Source organism: Mytilus californianus, unplaced genomic scaffold (assembly GCF_021869535.1).
Source record: "Mytilus californianus isolate M0D057914Y unplaced genomic scaffold, xbMytCali1.0.p SCAF_38, whole genome shotgun sequence".
Lineage (NCBI taxonomy): Eukaryota > Metazoa > Mollusca > Bivalvia > Mytilida > Mytilidae > Mytilus > Mytilus californianus.
This window is the reverse complement of record NW_026262688.1, coordinates 1,146,751-1,166,008: the sequence shown is the minus strand read 5'-3', so window position 1 is coordinate 1,166,008 and position 19,258 is coordinate 1,146,751. Positions and strand designations below refer to the sequence as shown.

At 31.5% G+C, this 19,258-nt stretch overlaps 1 long non-coding RNA gene across 3 annotated transcripts; it reads left to right on the top strand.

Moving 5' to 3' along the window:
* Positions 1–5,009: 5,009 nt before the first annotated feature.
* On the top strand, positions 5,010–17,421 carry LOC127736843 (uncharacterized). 3 transcript variants are annotated; one of them, XR_007999209.1, is made up of 7 exons: positions 5,010–5,157; positions 6,583–6,724; positions 8,031–8,205; positions 10,046–10,261; positions 10,945–11,063; positions 13,908–16,139; positions 16,930–17,421. It is a non-coding gene; the product is annotated as an uncharacterized LOC127736843 (long non-coding RNA). The 3 variants fall into 3 exon arrangements; XR_007999208.1 differs by having other exon boundaries at positions 5,011–5,157; positions 6,653–6,724; XR_007999210.1 differs by lacking the exon at positions 6,583–6,724 and having other exon boundaries at positions 5,011–5,157.
* The last annotated feature ends 1,837 nt before the right edge of the window (positions 17,422–19,258 follow it).

The window sequence follows — 19,258 nt, the reverse complement described above, 5'->3', positions numbered from 1 at the left end:
AACTGTTGTGCATACCAAAAGGCATGTATTTGTTTCTGAAGGTAAAAACATTGTTTTACTTACAAGATAGATTTGGCACATCTAGTTTATTCTCTTTTCAACCAACAAACTCATCATTATCGAAATGTATCTAGATTGTGGTTTGAGGTATCAATAGACCTTCATTTAATGTTGCATTATTCTAAGCACACAGTAATATCCACTCATGCATAGAGCAAACACCAGGAGCTTCGATCTGTGAATTGTAATAGAAAAACAAAGAATATGGGGTATCCATCCATGACACAAAATCAGTACATGCACTTCAAAACACACAAAATACCAAAAAGTACAGCACTTTTAATTCCTATTCTTCATCTCAAAGTCACAGTAAGGTCTTCAACACGGAGCAAAAAACTTTCACCTCACTGCAAGTTTAAAATGGCCCCAGGAACCGGCGTGAGCGCAATTCTTGGCAAAAACTACTTAAACAGACTTTGTAAGATGTAACTCCACCAAATCGGGTCCGGTCAAAGAAAAACTGGAAAGTAGTATATATTTTAAACAAAATAGTTCCTACGCATATGTGTAAATTTAAAACTAGATAGTATATATTTTAGTGATTAAGGTATCATATGAAAGGTGAAGGACCGGTGACCCTTGTAAAACACATAACTGTAATAAGGTTGAAAGACTTTTAAAATGTTCATGGTGTGAAACAAAACGCTACGTCTGCCCTATTTCTTTATGAAATACTTTTGATTTAGTGTTCAATATATGTTAAAGACTATGTTTTGCCCTCTAGATGTGTTCGGTATATTTGTCGGTCTGTCTGTTGGATATTAAGTCCATTAAATATGCTGACAGTGGTTCTCTTGCTGTATATACATTGTTTGTTCTTTTGTTTTGTTTTATCCGATTCTTTAGTCCAGGGATTTCATTTTATTTCATATCAAAAGAAGTAGATTTTCAATGTATAAACATTCTAAAAAATAGTTCAGTTAATCCGAATTATGCGAAACCAAACGATCACAAATGAATTATATCAAGATTAAACTATAACAAAATTATGATAGAATAGAGAATGACAATATGGAATGTGTCAAAGATACAGCAACCTAACCAAAGAGCAGAATACAGCACAAGGTCACTAATGTGTCGTCAACGCATGGACCAAATCCACTAACCGGAGGTGGGCTGACCCCTAAATCATAATGTATACAATTTCAGAACAATGAACGCCACACTAAACTCCGAAACATACAAACAAACAAAATAAAAAAAAAGGAACACACATTACTAACAAAGGCTAGAGTATAACTTGGGACATGCGCAATAATCCGGCGGGGTTAAACATGTTTTGTGAGATATCAACAAAATTGTCACTTGCCAAAACTGTAATCTGCATGAAGAGTTAAATGAATATAAACTAAATGAACAACAGGAAATTTGCATTTTACAAAGAGGATCATTTATATATGAAATTTGTCAACCAATTTTATATTTCATCTTGCTTTCACCAACAAAGGACTTATAAACAACAAATATAATTATACCTTACATATATTATAAACAATTATATTAGGTAACACATTATCAAGTGACATGGAATAATTTAGTTAATTATGATTTAATTGCAAGGATGGACGAATAATCCTAAAAATTTACACCAGCGTTGAATAACCCTATTATTCACCAATGAATAACCTTTTGAGTTTCTTGATTTGTACACGAGTTAACTCCCTTGAAAATGACGTCACAGAAGTAAGTAAACAAAATGGCAACGTTCAGCTTCAAGTTACAGGAAGCCCATCAAGTGACGAGGAAACAAGGCTTTGGAAATGCATATAGTGCCGAGGATATCTCTTATAAACGGTCCTTTTCAGGGCCATCAATGTTTCACAAAAAGATTCTTCCTTTGTTTTACATATGAGAAATTCTATGACACAAATTTCTTTTGAACGTTAACTTGTGTTTGTTATGATACAGTAGGTTACGTGTTTTTTCAATGTTTCAAAAGGCCATCCACTTTTAGTTCGGTATAATAAAACAATTGTGACCCCTTTAGAAGCGATGAATATCCAAAATTGTCAACCCTAAAAGATTATTTCACTTCGGCCTGCGACCTCAGTGAAATAACCTTTTCGTGTTGACGATTTTGGATATTCAACTTCTCTACGGGCCATAATTGTATATTAAAGTTTTGCAAGATAAATATTTTTTTTTTATGATGTTTACAATTTTCTCTCTTTAACAAGTTAATTCCGTGAGCATGACATAGTTTGCCTCTTTGCTATTTCTTCGAAAGCAAAGGTAATGTCAAGCAAAGAGTAAACAGAAGCTTAGAAAACGAGAATACTGAAAAAAAAAAAAAAAACATCAATAACAATTTGATTCTAAATAAAATTCTGTAGGAATATTTAAAGTGCATAGGAAATAATACCTTGACAGTTGATATTTTTCTAAACCACAAGGCATGATACAAAGGGATTAGAAAGATAAACAAGTTGTAACAGTAAACATAACACATTGTTCCCTCCCATCTCCCAGCCATATCCTATGAAGCATGATATAAAGGGATTAGAAGGATAAACAAGCTGTAACAGTAAACATAACACATTGTTCCCTCCCAACTCCCAGCCATATCCTATGAAGCATGATATAAAGGGATTAGAAGGATAAACAAGTGTAACAGTAAACATAACACATTGTTCCCTCCCATCTCCCAGCCATATCCTATGAAGCATGATACAAAGGGATTAGAAGGATAAACAAGTTGTAACAGTAAACATAACACATTGTTCCCTCCCAACTCCCAGCCATATCCTATGAAGCATGATATAAAGGAACAGGTATCATATGTCAACTTCTAATGAGAAAACAATTTGAAACAAGTAGAATAATTTTAACAACGATCAGCGAAAGACCATTGGAACAGAATTTGATCGCAATATATGGTAACACATCCCCTCTTAATCAACTAAGACTAAACTATTTAATCTCATAAAATAAGGATCGGACAGAAACCGCAAACAAGAACTCTTTCTGGAAAACATAGAACACCTCAAACGCATTGAAATGACAAAACAAGAGACACTTTGGCAAGCCACAGGAGCATCATACACCATTCTTTAGTATACAGCATCACTTCATGGCTGTATGATCCTGCTAAATACTTTACATATGACGAGTAGCAAGAGAAATAAAAAACCATAAACAAATAAACATGCAATGCCTTGGTGGAAATCTAAAACAGTTCATTTTCAGCCAATCAGGTAACAATCACTTAGAACAATTTAGATACATAGCAGCAAAAATTGAATACTTGGAAATACTATCTGAACCTATAACATCTGATAATGATGACATTTAAGTTTTTATTGCAGGTATTCAGGGATGATGTTCCTGCAAGACAATTTTGAGTTGGACAATAGAGAGCAGAATATCATCCATGTGTAGGATGGGTTCATGCAAATGATCTAAGTAATTTTGTTTTGTTTCTATGGCAAAGATCAAGAGATGCAGTATTTGATGCTTTCATCCTACAAAGAAAAGCATCAAATACCCAAAGACATCTTGATAATTATTATTATAACTTTTCTTAATTAATAACATTTCGAAAATGTGCTAGACCCTTATCGTATATTAAGTTATAAAAGGCTCCAAAATTACAAAATATTCAGCAATTCAAAGGAGAAAAATCTTTATGGGCTGTATTAACCAATTAGGACTGTTACTGTTGTGTTCAGTAAAAAAACGATCATAGCGATATTTCGACAACATTTATGCAACCTTGGACCTAAAATACAAATGAAAACAACACGTTATTAGTTTCATGCGTCCGAAGCTCTTTTCTGGATTTACCTTCATCAAGAGCATCCAAAGTCGAATATTTGAAAGCTGAGGATGTTTAAGAACCGAAACAGTTGAAGAGCTAAATAACCAAACAGCACCTAAAAAAAAGCCAAATCCATCTAAGGTTAACTTTGCCGAATAGAGTTGAAACCTGAGTTTCTTTATAATTTCAAAATTTATAAACGGAGAATTTTAGAAAGATTTGATATAAATCATGTCAGTACCGAAGTATTGACTACTTAGCTGATGATACCCTCGGGACTGATAGTTTCAACCGTTTCATTTACGCAGTAGTCAAAGGGTCTTGCATACTTTATTAAGTAAAACCAGTATAAAAACAATCATAACTAAAAAAAAATCATTTTTGTTTCCCTTTGTCAACGTAAGGGTGGCTTTCATTTACCGCTTGGAGATATTGAAAGATTCGGTGTTTGATATCGTTTAAAACTCCACCAGTGGTCGACTAAGTCTGAAACAAATATGGTGTATACAAAAATAGATATCAACTTACATTCCACAAAGTGACACTTTCTGAATTTTTTACTTCATCACTTTCTTTGATAATTCATATGCATTGTAACAATATAAAAATTGGCATATGATAAGTAAAAAAAGATGGAACTCATTAGTATAATTTGTTATTTACAAGTCACTGTTATACTATAAAAAGTAAAATAACAAAAATACCGAACTCAAAGGAAAATTCAAAACGGAAAGTCCCTTATCAAAAGGCAAAATCAATAGTTCAAACAAATCAAACAAATCAAACAATAGAAAACAACTGTTATTTTCCTGACTTGGTACAGGCATTTCCTTACGTAGAAAATGGTGAATTAAACCTGTTTTTATAGCTAGCTAAACTTCTCACTTGTATTTAAGTCAAATAATTATTGACAACAATGTGTGAACAAAACAAAACAAAGTACAAATGCAACAAATAGGGCTACAGCAGTCAACATTGTGTTATAATCTTAATCAATATAAAAACAAACAAGTATGTCAACAAAGAGAAATGGCATATAGAGAAATCTAGTTTTCATCAAATATTCATTAAGGCATAATTTTTGAAAAAAAAATGTAAACCAAACACGTATTCGTAATTATAAAATGAATCTTCGCAAATCGTTTATTTCAATTTCACATCTTTTCTTACAATATGACGTATACGGAAATACACTGAAAATTACTGAAGTGCATTGATGTTTGTCAAATCAGGCTAATAACTGGTTCACTTTAAAAATCCAGGGCAATAGTAATTATATAGATTTGAAACTTATGTATCGTGTGGAAATTATAACTAAAGAACGTTGACAAAGAGATTTGGTAAGTCATACATATAAAAAGCTGTTTTTACTTTTATCTTAGTTATTCTCATTAATTCAAAAACAAAAAATACATGTCCACAGTCTCTCCGAGGTCTAATATCAAAATATCAACGTCGATTGCTCATAACGCATGACAAATGCATTTTTATCTGATGTAGTTTTATAGCTACTGGTTGTCAAATTTTGTGACGACCGCAACAACTCATTGTAATTCGGACACGGAATTGTCTATTTACTTATTTGCCAAGTGTCCATTAAAAATAATATATCGCTGTTAATATAAAAGATAAATGTGTTCGTGTCGGTTTAAGAAATCAGCTCTTCATTTAACAAAGAAAAGTGATTATCTGACCCGACCCAGTTGTATACACAAGAAAATTATATGGATTCAGTCATACATTTAAATGTCCCCGTGACAATACATTTTTGATTCACATAAAAAAGATAAAATCGCGACAGTAAACTGATACTTGTTTAGTTAAACTATATATTTTGTCGTACAAGTATTGAATTCAACACTTGGTTAAATTTGAAAAAAAGGTATCTACGAAAAACACGCGGAAAGGTGAAGGACCAACTCTTATACATGATAAAATAATGCTCTCTTTTGATATTTTATGAGGACATAAGAATGAACCAAAAGGAGCGAAACAAACATCAAGTTCGAAAACAGTATGGAATCTTTTAACGTAATTTGTTGATAAAACGTTCAACCGTTTCCAAATGAGTGTACATCTAAAACCATTAATGCAGTTAATAAATAAACACAGAGTTAATCAATTGAAATCACTCAGAAAATATAATATTCTCTGAACACAACCTAAATGCAAAATGCTGGAACTGATAATTCCAACGAGACATTAGCTAAAAAGGATACATACAACTGTGTTTTCAAAAGGATTTCATGGATACTTAAATACGTTATGTATATTATCAATCAAATGGATGTCAATTTACAAATATACACTGATGTATGCTTTGCTAACTGAACATTTTATGAACATTTACAGTGACAAAGAATATTCAAAACCTCTGATATTTAGACATAGTCAACAATGAGAATAACACTTAATAAATTTCATTAGTCCGTACCACTTTCTAGGTTTACCATCATCAAGGTTCACACTCACGGAGCTCCCATCTATGTTTTTGTCATATCAGTTGCCATAACTGTGAATCATCTGAAACAAATAAAAAGTAATGTTATCAGTGTACAAATGTCACAACTGTGAATATAGTATAATGACTATTCATGTGAAAATAGGTTCTGATCTGATAAAGTCTTCTTTCTATATGTTCCCTTTTTTTCTTTAAATTACTATCAATTAAATGTTTTCGTATTGTTTCCGTCTTATTATGAAACATGTTATCTCTATTAGAACAAATCACGTGTTGCAAAATAACGCAGCTTATATTTTAAAAGTATTTCAGGGTACCTTCCTTTTATGAAAAATTATGTTTAGTACTGAATAATCCAGTTTTTATTTACGCAGTTTACAACAATATGAAATGTTATGTGATGGTATTGTCTGAAATGTTCCTTTTTGTCAGCTTTATTAATCAAGGTAAGACATTTAAATGTATAACAATATTAATCACGAAAAGTATTATTGGCACTGAAATCAAAATAGTCAGGAGTCAAAATCAATACACACGAAACAGCACATTGTCATCATATCAAATGCAAAACACAAAGTGTGTATCAAGTTAAAGTTTCTACCTTTGAGGCTTTCTAACTGAGCAGGGATTTATGTTTTTGTTGGTTTTATAATGTTGAAGGGACTACTTGACGTTGTAATTTTTAAATTCTCTACCTTTTTTTTCTAATTCGAAGTTTTGGTTTACAAGCACAAACATGACAACAGTGATATTCAACTTTTTTGCAGGTCTTTGTAGTAATAGAAAGTAAGCATCTAGTATCAATACAACATGCATATGCTAAAAGCACTCTTTTGAGTTATGTCCCAACATAGTACCACCTGTGGAATTATCATCTTTGATTGCTTTCAAGACAACGGTCGAACAAACTAAGTGTTCATTATGGCAATTGAAAATCTATAAAACAGTTAGGAGGTTTAAAAGAAGTCGTTCAAACAAATTTTATTTGTTATAAAATATTATGACAAAATATATCAGGATAATAAAATGTTTTAGTCATTATGAACATAATCATAAACTTTCAAACGTTTTTTTGTTTTGGAATTATTATAGACCTCAAATAATTAGACTAAAACGATTTCAACCCCTTGTACAATATACACTGTCGGTAGAAAAAGTAAAAAACCCAGATATAAACGAAGTTACTTTCTTGTTTTACGTTTAATTCAATTATATTGATAAGATGCTTGCATTTATTGACGTTGATAAACCGACTGTTCAATTTTGACAATATGGCAACGCCCTCTAAAATGCATTCAGCGCCCCAGTCCACTGTGCTATAAAAACAAACATGTATATCAAAAACTTACAACAGTTTTTCAATGCAATTAAAACTTCTAAGCTATTGTTTAGTGCACATAGCTGATGATGATCTGGTGCTTAATACTCAGAAACAAATGCTGCTGAAATAAAAATAAAGAAACAGTTTGGGACTTAAACACCCGAGGCATTTTTGTATCGAACTTGAGTTCATATGACGGATTATTATTTTAACACAATGAATCAATGGTCATATTATATGACACCGTGTTTCTGTTTCTATTAATTTTTAAATCGTTTACTATCTAAAATTGATTGTCCATAGCCAAGTGCTGATAAAGGAACAAATGATATCATACTTGTGTTATAGACAAGAAAAAAGAAAATAGGAAGTATTGTACTGAAGAAGGTATTGTAAACAAATCTTTAAATATCTCTAAACTTACTTTTCAGGTCTTCAAAACAAGATCATATTTTCAATTTATGGTAAAATTAAAGAATTCAACATGAACACTGGAAACGTATCAGAAATCTTAATCGACCAACAGAGTTACATACATAGTTTTGATTATGACTCTAACAACGAATACATATATTTTCCAAGAGCTGACAAAAACGATATATTGAGGTAATGGCAAATCTGGTTCACATGACACAAATAGATTAAAATAATACTTTTATGCATTTAACTTATTAAATTATTGCTTTCAATATGCAATGGTTTTACGCTACTTGTTCTTACAATAACAGCTATTTGTTTTACTTTTATATTATCAAATCACATCGTTACATCGTTAACTTTTTTGTGTTAGTGCTGCTGCCTTTTATCTTGCAATCTTTCAAAATGTTTTCGCTACCTCTAGTGGTTGTTAAGGGAATGACATTTGATTTTCTGAGGGGTAAGGAGCAAGAGGATTTTGGAAATGAATATCCTGGCCTTGAAAGATTTGAAAAATGAATAATTTTAATAATATAAGCAAGGGTAGCGACACATGAAAATAGTCAATCTACCAAACATCCTCCGGACCTCCACCAAAAGAATAAGTGGTCGTCCCCAAACAGATGGCTTCAGTCGATGATTTTTACAGGTAGTGGGCTTATGAGAAATATAATAAGTAGATAATCTCCCCGAATGGTTTATACCTTGAGGTTGTTGATTCAAATAAAAATTCAAAACAACTGTCTGGTCTACAAACACACGTGCTACTCCTAACTGTAATGACCCAAATATTGCAAAGAACGTGTCATCATCCATGCACTTGTAGGCTTATATCCTGCATATAAGGCCTCAAACAACATCTTCGTTGTGCGTAAACCACATATACATAAACGGGTGAATAAATTAGTAAGGTATAGCTAATTCATCTGATGACTCAACAAATATCCTTACGACATTTACCAAGAAGGATATTCTGAGAAATCTAAGGTCTGTCATATGTTCCTGTGGAATTTTAACCAAAGAATAATAACTTCCTTATCTGTACTATAAACATAAAAAATGAAAACAACACGCTATGAAGTTTCTGCGTCCGAAGCGTTTTTCTGGATTTACCTTCATCAGGAACGATCAAAGCCTAAGATTTGAAAGCCAAAAATGTATAAAAACCAAAACATTAGAAAAGATATAAAACCAAACAGATAAAACATTAATTACATTAGTGTCCTTACAAACAATGTTTCACTATAGGGTCGTCCTTAAAACCCTGTTCTTCACTTTTTTAAACAACAATTTGATCAGCAATCATAGCCAAGTTTCAGAGATAATGTAAAAATCGAATAGCGGTGTGAATCAATTTCGGACGCTAAAAAACTACAAAAAAGCTAAAAGAGTGAAATTAGTACAAAATCAGTAAGAATGTGTTCATCTCATCTAAGACAAAAGGGATATCGAACCTTAGTTTATTTGTCCACACTTTTTTCTCGTAATAAAAAGAGGTAGTAAAACAAACAAATCACCAGACTGATTAAAATTGTTCGACAAAAGTGCTGTGGGCGTTTACCGTAAAGAAGAATTTCAAATTATCCAATGACCTGTTCTCGAAACTTAATTTTGAAAAGATCAACGCTAACAGTTGAAAAAGTGTTGATTCTTTGTTCTTAAATTGATAAATGTATGAACCAAGTCATCGATCCCAATGTTATTCTTCATTTATCCGTATATATTTTCTACTTCTATGTTATAGTTTTTGATGATTTCTCTCTATAGAATGACTAATTAAATTGTATATAATTAAAATTGAGAATGGAAATGGGGAATGTGTCAAAGAGACAACAACCCGACCATAGAGCAGACTACAGCCGAAGGCCACCAATGGGTCTTCAATGCAGCGAGAAACTCCCGCACCCGGAGGCGTCCTTCAGCTGGCCCCTAAACAAATAAATTAATATACATACCACATCTTCTTATATCTATATATATAAAAACAAAAACAAATATATAATGGATATATTCTTAATTGTTTTTCAAGATTTCGTTATCCATCAGAACAAGTTTACATGACAGAAACAGTGACCCAGGCAAGAAGGCCAATAGGTGTCGCTATTGATCCGGTAGGCAATCATGTATATTGGACAGAACGAATGGCACCAGAAGAGCTTAAGCGATGTAATTTCGATGGGTCAAATAATATATCAATACTTCAAAATGGTCAACTATATGCTCTTACGTTAGATTATCGGAACAGGTTTGTAATTATATAGCTATCAGTGACTTAAGATTGACTACAACCCATGAAAACCAAAACAAAGCTGGTTACAAACTGAATTTGGTGCACATCCTTAATAAATTAAGATATGTTTTGGAATAGGTGTAACAAAGCTTTGTTAAATCAGTTGTAATTTTCTGCATACCAATCTCTACATGCATAGCAGATATTATAACATCATTATATTCATTTGAAATCATCCAATGACTTCTTTGTTTTTCATGCAATAGTACTTCGCTATCATATCTAATCGCAACATATCAATATAAAGGGTCTATCGATATAATTATCAAAGGAAAATGAAATATCTTGGAAACAACCCATGAAGCAAGCGATTCGATAAACAAGCTATTAAGATGGTATTTGAAACAATAAATACAAATAAGATAACTTGTAGCCTAGCAACACATCATTACTACATCGAGAGCTATACGTAAGTGTACTATTTGATTAACTTATAGCGTATTAATATTCGTTCTGTTTACTTTGTCGACAGTATAACCCAAATCATGTATTAGCACACACCTTAACGCGAATACAAGAGCAAACATTTAATACCTTTGGAATAGGACATATAGTTTTACACTTTTTAAAGGAAATATTAGAGTAATAACATTATTTTATAATGTATTTTTTCATTGTTTTTGTCATTTTATACGCAGATGGTTGTATTACAGTATATATCCTACAAATAGTGCAATAAGACGATCAAGATTAAATGGAACAGAAACTCAGACAGTAGTAAATGTTTCTACAGAACAAGTCACTGGTTTGAGTATAGGTATATCATCAGAATATTGCATAATTTATTTGTAAAAAAAAATGTTAGAACTTTATCCACAAATGACAACATTATGGACAATGCATGGTCATACAAACCTATTAAAAACTTGTGATAATAATACATTCATGATGTCAACGTTGAGATTGGAGATATTTTGTAGTGCAGGGTGACAGGATTTTTATACCAGAAGGACGAGTTGTTAGCAATAACTGAGAGTAGTTTTTTTAAGCTGAATTTTTAAACATGATATATTTGCATGGCATATAACAATATTATAAGGGAAAAAATGATAATAACCCTGCCTCATTCTCTATATGCCTATTCTAAGTCGTCAGGGACTGTAATTCAGTTGTTTTCTAAATTCATGTTTGGATTATTGTCTTGTACATAATTCAGACCATTGGTGACTAATATAAATGCGTACATTCACGTTTGTGGGATAACTTTGGGTAGTTGTCTCATTGGAAATTATAAAACATGCTTGTATTTATACTACATATTTTGACTGAACTTCTTTTATTCTGTACTTTTAAATTCGCATTCTCTTATATATCTAACTTGAGTATGTATCGTTTCCTCGATTTGCAGGAGCAGTAACAAAGTGGCCAAACAGGTGACGCGTCTTCCTTTGGAGTGCAACCTCATAAATTGTTTCGATATATAATAGAACTCAGCGTGTTAGTCTAGTACAAAACATGTATATTATTCATTTCACAATAACATGATCTCGTTATGAGTATGAATTCAATTTACCACTGCATATATTACCTTGGTACACTAACTATACTATACTTTGTCTAAAATACAGTCTTGGAATATACGAATTTCTAATTTACGGTAGAAAGTTGCTTTCGATTCTTTTTTTTCTTGTACTTTGTCAAATGCCCATGACTACTGGATCAACTATCCTATTTAGGGTGAAGGTTAGCGTCTGTTAAAACGTTTAAACCCGCTGCATATTTATGCACCTGTCCTAAGTCAGGAGCCTGTTTTTCAGTTGTTGTCGTTTGTTGGTGTGGTTCATAAGTGTTTCTCGTTTCTCGTTTTTTTTTATATAGATTAGACCGTTGGTTTTTCTGTTTGTCTCATTGGTACTCATACCACATCTTCTTATGTATATACACAACATATAGCGTGCTTTAGTCGAGCTGACATTTCCTATTCAGTTAGAATAATTAATTGTTTGTCACTTGACTCGTCCTTATATGCGTTAAATAAATATTCTCCTGAAAAAAAAATATCCGGGATTATTCACATTATACAGGGATAATGACAAGATTGTTAATAATTCGTGTAAAATTTGCTTTCACAATAGCTTATCTGCAAAGGTGTTATTGTTAATGTTTTAAGTTTGCTTTTCGGGAATTGAACCAAGATTATATACACTTATACAATTTTCAGCTTGTCCACTAAAACATTAAATAAGTTTGATTTGTTTCACAATTGCTTTTTTAATCTGTGATAAAAAAAAAAAAAAAACTAAATCTACCCATGAGTGAAACATACATGACATAGGAATTACGTCACTTTTCTGCTTGACCTCCATCTTTGCTATTATCATGAAAATATATGTACATTGAAACAATGTTTAACGCCTTTTAATTCTATTAACCGAATATGGTTACCATTTCAGAGCACCTGAGATTACTCCCAGATTTTGGTGAGGTTCCTGTTACTCAGTCTTTAATCTTCTATGTTATGTTTTCGTTACTATTGTTTTCTTTTGGTTTGTTAATTTTTTTTTGTCATGGCGTTGTCAGTTTATTTTCGACTTAAGTTATGAGTTTGAATGTCCCATTGGTATTTTTTGCCTCCCTATAGTTAAAATTTGTAACTGTTCATTGTTACCAGGATGTTACATCGAGTTTCGTATGTCTTGAATGTATATCTAGTGGATGTGTTCGATTACTATGTTGTCTGGATACACGATCTGTGTATAAGCTGGTTTTTGCTCTGAACTAGCTTTTTGTGAGTACACTAAGGTATATACTTTGTGTCTCTAGAGTATATCACGATCTGATGAGTCAATAATATTTTATAAAGATATTGTTAGTGTGTGTATCATGGAAACAATCGAGTTTTATACTAGCAAAGAAGACACATTTTCACTTTTATATTTGGTGACAACATCTAGAGCTTATCGGCCCCATTTGATTTTAAGCACAATATGAGCTTTTATCTTACCTCCTATATATTTCTAGGAATATGATTGGTTGAAAGCTAACGTGCGGAGACCGTGTATATTTCATATGGGGTTAGTAGGCGGGGCTTATTTCAATACACGGCTACTAGTGGTGTTACGTCCCTTTATAAAAACAACACGGTGTTGAGGAAAAATATGATGGTTTCAACAGACGAAGAAATTGATGATGAACGATTGAAATAAATTTTTAAACACATTTAAAGCTAACTAAATATTGAAGACTTAATCGATTTGATAAGCCACTAGTCAACATATCACATGTTATGATAGTCGGTAAGATATATTCGTTACATAGTGTGCTAGTGACCTAATACGCATCGCTCTCACCCCATAAGGAATGTACAGACACCATATATATCGTATTAGGTCACTAGCACACTATGTAACTAATAATCTCCTTCCATAGACATGATGGACTGTGGCAAATATATAAACACGAAAAGATAAATATAAACAAAAAAGAAACAACAATGCTAAGGCTTACTTCCTTAGAAAATGTATAATACAAATATTGCATTTGTTTACAAACACAGTTTGTAAATCTTATAACAAATAATGACACGATAATCAAATAAAGGATCTTTAGTTTTAAATGCATTTTGAATATATGCAATGCCCGGTTTCCAATTTTATTCCAGATTATAATGGTGATAGACTGTTTTGGCTTGAAAGAAAGAGTGGTAATGTGAATTCTTCCAATCTTAATGGAACTGACGTTGTCAAAATTGTCAGCACAAACGCAAACGAAAACTTGGGAATACACGTACATAATAGCGACATATACTGTGCAAATGGCAAACGAATTCTACTGGTCACATTATCACCCAGAACTAAAACAAATGTCATGTATTCTGATATAGAGATGATTTACGGTGTACTTTTTTACAAGGAAAAGGGTAAGTGTATACCTGATACAAAAAGCATATAAATATTCGTAGTAAGTCAAGCGCACGTCCCACGAGCATAACAGTTATTACGACCAAAGTCAAATTAATAGGAAGTTTAACCGCATAAACAACCAAGAGATTCGTAAATGTAGTGCAAAATCTTGCTTCTACGAGTAAAAGGAGAAATTGGATATACGTCAATGAGGCAACAACCAAACGGCAACTTTAATCGGGATTATAAAGGTCTCCATGTTGCAAACGTGTCTGTATAAAATACCAGGCTCTGAATTGTTTTGATTCTATAACATTTTTGAATGAATTAAACAGAAACAGAATCAGTCAAAGATCCGCTCGGAACACCACGTTATATGCGCTTTTTATATTTTGATTACATTCCAAAATTATCGCAATTTCTGTTTTTGGATAACATATTTACGGTAAGTATTTCTAACTCAATTAATGTAATAGATGGATTGCACCGTGCATTTAAGTAACTTACAGGTATTAAATGACAAACATTATATTAACTTATCATGTTCTTTTTCATTATCATTTTGTTACGGAAGAGCAACTTGTAAAAGACCGTTTTATTTTTGTTTGTACATGTAGTTTTGTATTAATCATGATTATTATGATACATTTCAATGTTTATTTGCATCTTTTTCTTTTATTTATATATCAGTGTTATACTATGTTATGTAATTGCTAGTTGCTTGCGCTTCTTTGCACATGTTTATTTATTTATTAACACTAACCACTTGATAACTACAAACATTTACAATCAAAATATACACTAAACTCTTTATTCAATATCTATCAGGGTCCTTACTACGAGGTCTTTTCCTGGCATTGTTATTTTGTGATGGTTAATCTGTAGAGATCACATAATTGTCACATGATATTTAACAGCTTAATAATGTTGCATAATTTTATATACTGTCGTGTACATGGTGTAGTTCGTAGATTTATAACATGCATTACTATATCGTTCTATTTTATCATTTCTTTTACTGTTTTATAGTTGTTACGAAAATATGTTACATATGTCTAACAAGATATTAATTTTAATCTTAAGCGTTACTTATATTAAAAATTTGATATACTCAAGCTTGCTTGGTCTTTAAATGTGAGTATTTTTAAACATGTATAAAGTTACCAATGACTGCAAATAACGTTTACGTTTGTATACTAGTATTTGAATTTTACATAGATATAAGATATGCATATATACTCAGATATTGAATTGTTCTCAGTATCAAATATAAACTAAGCTCTTATCTTCTTTCATACCGTGTTTGTCGGTAGTATTACTAGCCAGCTGTTACTTTAAACGACAGTACATAGTGGGTACGATTTCTTTTCTAAAATATTCAAGATATATGGGCATGTGTTTCTTTCAATTATTGTTATATGAGAAGATTTATTTATAGCATCACTTTCCGATATCACTCAATGAGCACATGCACAACTGTAGGCAAGTTCCAAAATTGCAACTGTTCATTAATAAATGTATCTGAAATATTTAGATACTGCAAAAAACAAAGTGTATGCATGTGATAGTATATTATAAACACAAACAGGAAAGCTCGACATTCGTCAGTAGACTGGCAAAATCATAGCAAAAAAGAAAAAAAAAACCGACTGACAACACAAACCTCACAAAGTCGTCTTGTATATATAAGGTGATCCGGAAAGGTTAACATATCCTGCTCCACAAGCTGCCCCCGTAGCTTCAACGCATTTAATAGAACAGTCCGCTAATAAACGAGAAACAAAACCAAGGATAAAACCCTGATATCAATAACATGATGCGTGTTATAACAATTTATTTTGCTAAGTTTTCGTTTAGAATTTGTAAAAGTATGATAAAGTACTTCTGCCATAATTGTGTGGCCGTAGCTGAGTGGTATCGGAAATGAACTGCAGAATTGGATAGTTATTGGGGAGACATTATGCGTGTGTTAGCGATTAATAGTTAACAAGGTAAAATGTAGATTATCATTTTCTTTCGATCTTACAGTTTATTCCTGCTAAATACATATTATTAGAACAACTGACTGACGTCAGAAAAATATATCAAGTAGTAATATACAATGTAAAGTTTCCGAAGCTATTAACATGACAAATGTCGTATCCAAATCAAACAAACAGAAAAGCATTTGTTATTTGAAAATGTACTCAAATTAAAGAAGACAGTAGTCAAAAGTGTACATGTATCAATGTTTACGTTAGAGGTATGATGTACAGTATTATATACCAAATTCTATGTCTTTATATCTGTTTGCCTTCAATACTCTAAAATATACTAGAAACATAGTATATCAAAATATATGAGTCAATAAATTACTGGTATTTCTCAGTATTGTAATCATAGTAATGTTTAAATGGGTCTATTTCTATAAAAAAAGAAGATGTGGTATGATTGCCAATGAAATAACTCTCCACAAGAGACCAAATGACACAGAAATTAACAACTATAGGTCACCGTATGGCCTTCATCAAATGAGCAAAGCCCATATCGCAATTTTCTGCACGTTTTGAAGTAGATGTGACTTTGCTCTCGATGTATGACATGTTTGACTTGATCGTTTTCTATTCCTTCATTGTTTTTGTTTCTTTCTCTACCTGAATAATAATGAAAATGTTTTAATTTTAAATTCCAGTAACATCACATCAATCTAAAACATTTTGTTTTCTTTCGACACAAAATGTACGTCCAAACTTTGCGAATGTGCACTATATCTTATTTAATTGTTTATTTTATATATTGTAGATCAGGACGGATGTCTATTAAAATTTTTATAACACAACCTGAAGAATAATTTTTTATCAGCCACCATTTACTTTGACTTTATGATATGTCATCTTTGAAGCAGAACTTTTATAATACTAACGTATATTGCATTTGCGTATGTAGTGTGATTGCATGTCAAATTTATTTTTTTTGTTTAAATAAACAGTAGTAATTATATTTTATTTTGTTAATAATAACAGATAAAGTTCACACTTGTTAAATTCTTCACCAAAACGTACTGCAAAATTGCATGCACATTTTTGTTTCTAGTTGTTCTTATTTGAAGACAAAATAGTCATTTTAATCAAACAGTAGGTGTGATCATACTATTTTGCTCATCTTCTGTTTTAGATTTGTTAAAGGTACACATGGCAAATATGTCTACTATGTTTCATGTAGTTGCACAGATGCGCCGGTATTTTTAACCCATAACTGATCGATTATGTGTTTAGTAAAGATTGATTCAACCAATTGATGTCACAAAATTTATTTTTCAGAATATTTTCAGGAATTTAATGCTTTTTATGGTAATTGTATGTTAGAAATTATTTCAAATTAACGATTGTATCTCCCTCATGCAAAGCTCAGATTCCTAACCCGGCTTTGGCTATACTTTTTGAATTATAGCTCTTCATCTTTTTAATAAGCTTTGGATTTTCAAATATTTTGGTGTCGGGCTTTACTGAAGGGACATTTATTGTCGAAATTCGTACCTGGGGCAAAAAAATTGGTAGGTTAATGTTATCATGTTAATATTTTGAAACATAAAATGTAATACTGTATTAAGGGAAGACCATTTGATATTCTGGGGGGGTAGGGTGGGGGTAGGGGCAGGAGGATTTTAAAAATTAATTATTCCGCCTTGATAATGACAAAAATGAATGGTTCGTTCTGTGGTAGTTTGAAAAAACAATCTGAGCTACTATGTATTGAAAATAAATATCTCAACAGGTCTTTTAAACCATTTTATAAATGCATGTTTTAAAGTATGAGATGGCACCAGATTCTACAAAAACTCTTCTTTATTCATATTTTTTCGGAAAAAACTTCTCAAATATTTAATAAAATATAAACTACACCATAAATAAATATTAGTGTTTTTGAAATGTCTATACATGGGTTTCATTTCACTTACGGTATATTGTCTCACGAACATTAACCTCACTTTTATACCTTTTCCCATTTTAACCTGTATTGTTTTTTTGTGTACGTATGCATTATGTACAGTTTTAAATTAAATTGTAAATAATGTATTTCATCTCATCGAATTATATTAAAATCAGTCGGGTCCAGGACCAATCTAGTATATCTTATTATAATCCTTTGTAATTATTCCATTTTCTATGTACATGTATCTAGAGTTATATAGATGGGTTTACTCAATGTATGATGATAATTTTTTGTTATGGAATACTTTTTTCAGCATTTATTTTTGTACTATTAAAGAAATGCATACGTGCTCGTAATTTTTATACTGTGTATATTCTTAGAAAAGAATCACAGAGCTGAGTCTGCTTTTCTTTTTATATAAAAGGTTTTTCGGTTAATCTCGTAGGCCTAGGTCATGACCATATGTTTTCCTTTTTGTAATATTAACAATTGTTCGAATTTGTTTTTTACGTATGGGGATACGACATCTGTTTATACATTCGGTTTTTTTTTTCTTTCTTTCTTTCTTTATATTCCTTTGATTAAATATTTTTCTGTTATTTTGTTATGCATAATTTTATTTTTTGTTGGAAATTATCTTAATGTATCCTTTTTTATTTTTGAATGTCTTAGATACTCTTTTAGATTTTTATGCCTGCTGTATGCAATAATCGGAGGTTTTGGAAATAGTATTTTTGCTTTTCTGTTTTGTTTCATATAGCTCTGTCGATTCCCTTAAATACCAGATTAAATCTTGTTGCAAAAAACGAGTGGTGGAGCCTTTTTCGTTTTTTTTTTAAATTAGATTTAAAAAAATTTGTTCTTTCTTTTTCTCTTGTTTTTATTATAATATTGTCGATCTCATTTTTGCAATGTTCTCTTTTAAGAAGTTTAGACTTAAAAAGTTGATCTTCTTTATAGAGGTCTTTTCAGTTGTTGCAAGACCTAGTAAGGCGAATTATTTCTCCAGTTATGAAGCCTGGGCTGATGTTCGTTCAAGTTATTATAAGTTATCAGTGGGTTTTCTATATATTTTAATGTCTAAAGTTAGATTTTTTTTCAAATCTTTCACCTTTGAAGATAATTATGTAAAAAAACTTGATAATTACCCCATCCAACTCATTTTTGGAGGACAGAAGACAGGCGCGTAGCTATGTTT